This window comes from Nematolebias whitei, chromosome 5, assembly GCF_014905685.2.
Source record: "Nematolebias whitei isolate Nwh7 chromosome 5, NemWhi1, whole genome shotgun sequence".
Lineage (NCBI taxonomy): Eukaryota > Metazoa > Chordata > Actinopteri > Cyprinodontiformes > Rivulidae > Nematolebias > Nematolebias whitei.
The window spans coordinates 15,191,316-15,194,621 of NC_056502.1; the positions used below are offsets into that span (position 1 = coordinate 15,191,316).

Here is a 3,306-nt window from a genome sequence, read left to right on the forward strand (position 1 = left end):
AATAGCCGTTTCAATATTTTTACTATATGAATACTCTATTAAATTATATAATCTGCGTGTATTTGTGGTCGAGTGTCTTCCTTTTATGAATCCAGTTTGGTCAGGATGAATAATGAGAGGAATTATTTTCTCTAATCTTTTAGAGAGGACTTTACTAATTATTTTAACATCTACATTAATAAGAGAGATGGGGCGATAACTGGTAGGTAGTACTGGGTCTTTGCCTGGTTTTAATAGTAGACTAATGTTGGCTGAGTTCATATGTGTTGGAAACCTGCCATTTTCTTCTGACTCATGTAGCATTCTGTGAAATATTGGTTCCAGGATGTTCCAGAACTCTTTATAAAATTCTGCTGGATATCCATCTGGGCCTGGAGATTTCTTATTAGGCATGTTTTTAATGGCTTCACGGAGCTCATCTGATGTTAATGGTGAGTCTAGTTCTGAAGATTGACTACTGTCTAGTTTTGGAAGTATTACTCTCTCCAAGAATTGATTAATATCTTCATCTGTTGGGTTTATTTGTGGAGTATATAGAGTTTTATAGAAATCTCTAAAAACACTATTTACTTTTTCCTCGTCATAAGTTATGTTACCATTTGTGTCTTTAATACCATATATAGACGTTTTTTCTTTATTTAATTTGAGTTGATTAGCTAAAAAGCTACCGGATTTATTACTGTGTTCAAAATGTTCCAAGCGAAGTCTTTGTACTAAGAATTTGTTTTTTTTGTCAATACATTCATTTAGTTCTAATTTTATCTTGCGTAGTTTTGTCTGTGTTTCCTCTCCTTGTAAACTTTCTAATAATTTGATAGATTTCTCTAAATCCTCAATACGTTTATTTTCTTTTTTCTTTTTGTTTGTTGCGTAGGATATTATTTTCCCTCTCATAACTGTTTTCCCAGCCTCCCAGAGTGTACACGCTGATGTACCTGGCAAGTCATTAAACTCTAAATACGATGTCCATTCATTTTTAAAGTATTGTATAAATTCTTCATCCATAAGCAGTGAGGTATTTAATCTCCAGTTTATACTTTTTGGGATTTCTTTCTTATTATCTAAATTTAAAGTAACTGGTGCATGATCACTGACAGCAATAGGGTGTATCTTAGTGTCTGAAATGTTGGTCAGCAATGAGTTGCTGATTATAAAATAATCCAAACGAGAGTAAGAGTGATGCACATGTGAAAAGAAAGAATACTCTTTACTATTAGGGTGAAGAGACCGCCATGCATCGCAGAGTCCATAATCACTCATGTACTGTTTAACTACATTTATGGATTGCCAACTGCGTTGAGCTCCTACTGCATTCAGCCTGTCTATTTTGTTATCTAGACCAAAGTTAAGATCACCTCCCAGTACCAGCGAGCAATCCATGTGATTTGATAGAGTAGAAAAGAGATCATGAAAAAAAGCAGCATCGTCCACATTTGGCCCATATAAGCTAACAATACAATATTTTTGACTGAGTATGGATAATTTTAATATTATATATCTACCTTGCGGGTCTATAACTGTGTCTAATATTGTGAAGTTCACATTTTTATGTATTAATATTGCTACTCCTCTCTGTCTTGAGTTATAGCAGGCTGAGAATACATGAGGAAACTCAGGAGATTTTAGCTCATCCACAGTTGACAGTAATTTATGAATCTCTTGGAGTAATACAACATCTGCCTTTAATCTTTTAATCTGGCTAAAGATTCTATTTTTTTTATGTTGGCTACCGGCTCCATTAATATTCCATGTGACAAACCTTAAGATGCCCATATTTGTGCTTGTGAAAATATAATTAAACCACACCCATTATCACAAATATCAAAAATAGTAAAACACCCAGACAATAACATAATCCTTAATGATTGATTATTTATGATTTATAGATAAACTAAGTGCTGTTTTTGAAGGTAAATCATGCATGTATTCCTTTATGAGGTATTTGTATGTATGTATATGGATATATATAAGCCTTTGTGCCTGTGTGCTAATAATTATTGAGTCAGAAAAATAGAGACAAAAAAAATAAAGTGAGATGATAATAAACACAATAAACACATAAAGATAAAAGAAGAAAAAATAAAAAAAGAACCCCCTTACCACATTAAGTGCCATGCCACCGTGTACCACCACCATCTGTGTAACCCACCAACCGAGCTGTGCTGAAAAATTACATAAATATCTGGTAAGTAATATGAATATATATGCTTGCTAATACATTTTAAGTAAAATTAGCAACTGAAGATCATACTTACCTTTTTTATATTACTAATAGAGCCAGGGAGTAACCTCTGGATCTCTAAACAGCTGACCATTGATGTAAAGTTTGTCCACAGCCACCGCAGCTCTTCTGCCCTCGTTTATATTTTTCTTTCTAATCGGGAACAGAACGCGCCTTCTACTCAGAATCTCTGCAGGGAATTGGTCGTTCATGCTAAAGTTCGTGTCACGCAGTTCTCTACCTCGGCTTTTAATTTGTTCTTTCTGTTTGTAATGTTCAAACTTAGCTACAATCGGCCGCGGCCGATTGCTTCCAGGCTTCTTACCTCCGAGGCGGTGGACCCGGTGAAAAGTGATGGAATTAACCGCGTCACTCGGCAACTTCAGCTGGTTCTGAATGAAGTCACGGACGGAGGCCTCAGGGACCTCGTCCGCTCGCTCCGGTATTCCCGAGAAGACGAGGTTGTCCCGCATGCTCCGGGCTTGGATATCCAGGATCGATTCTTTGATTTTTTTATTATCCCCGGATAGCAGCGTCATCTCCTCGGTGAGTTGTTTAACCGTTCCTCTCAGCTCCTGATTTTCACTAGCAAGTAATGCTACCTGTTGTTGGCTGAATTCCAAAGACTCCCTGAGGCCTTGAAACTCTTTATGTAGCATCTCCTACTAATGCTAGTCGGGCGTCCAAGCTAGTTAGCTTCTGGTCAATTGACTCCAATATCTCCTTTAAACCTGAATCGTCAGGAGACGGTGCCGTAACGCTGTCTGAGCTGCCCTGTCGATGCCGCTTAGCATTGGGGATGTTAGCTGAATTGCTAGCAGCACCGGATGTTTCCTTAGGCTTACCCATGACTAAGCTTTCGAAACACTCGTCAACAAACAATTCCAGGCTCTGCAAAGTCTCCTCGTCCAGTTTGTTTGATCGAATGAAAAAAGTTTATTAGTAATATTTAGGACTTTCTTAATTATCTTATATTTAATTAAACAGTTTTTATTTAAATAAATACGGACTTACCAAAGTTTTATCATAATACTCACGCACAGTTTCTTCCTAGGTTCTCAGCAACAGCTCATTGCACCGTCACG

General features: G+C 36.9%; 1 long non-coding RNA gene across 1 annotated transcript in view; it reads right to left on the reverse strand.

The window, feature by feature from the left end:
- The window catches only part of LOC119409377, a 5,978-nt gene extending 3,849 nt beyond the window's left edge, over window positions 1-2,129 (reverse strand). Inside the window, exon 1 of the long non-coding RNA XR_005186778.1 lies at window positions 2,101-2,129. This is a non-coding gene — a long non-coding RNA (uncharacterized LOC119409377). The remainder of the gene's footprint in view (window positions 1-2,100) is intronic.
- Window positions 2,130-3,306: the final 1,177 nt, after the last annotated feature.